This window comes from Scylla paramamosain, chromosome 3 (assembly GCF_035594125.1).
Source record: "Scylla paramamosain isolate STU-SP2022 chromosome 3, ASM3559412v1, whole genome shotgun sequence".
NCBI lineage: Eukaryota > Metazoa > Arthropoda > Malacostraca > Decapoda > Portunidae > Scylla > Scylla paramamosain.
Genome location: NC_087153.1, coordinates 40733022 through 40733335, shown reverse-complemented (window position 1 = coordinate 40733335; position 314 = coordinate 40733022). Strand labels below are relative to the sequence as shown.

At 50.6% G+C, this 314-nt stretch overlaps 1 non-coding gene across 1 annotated transcript; it reads right to left on the bottom strand.

The window, feature by feature from the left end:
- Positions 1–72, bottom strand: Trnae-uuc (transfer RNA glutamic acid (anticodon UUC)). Its single transcript has one exon. It is a non-coding gene; the product is annotated as a tRNA-Glu (tRNA).
- Positions 73–314: the final 242 nt, after the last annotated feature.

Below are 314 nucleotides of genomic sequence, written 5' to 3'. Positions count from 1 at the left end.
TTCCCATGCCGGGAATCGAACCCGGGCCTCCTGGGTGAAAGCCAGGTATCCTAGCCACTAGACCACATGGGAAGGTGTTTATGGAGGAGGAGGAGGAGGAGGAGGAGGAGGAGGAGGAGGAGGAGGAGGAGGAGGAGGAGGAGGAGGAGGAGGAGGAGGAGGAGGAGGAGGAGGAGGAGGAGGAGGAGGAGGAGGAACAAAAAACAAGAACAATTACAAGAAGAAGAAGGAAAAAGAAGAAGAAGAAGAAGAAGAAGAAGAAGAAGAAGAAGAAGAAGAAGAAGAAGACAAAAAAAAGCGTGAAAGAGCAAGAA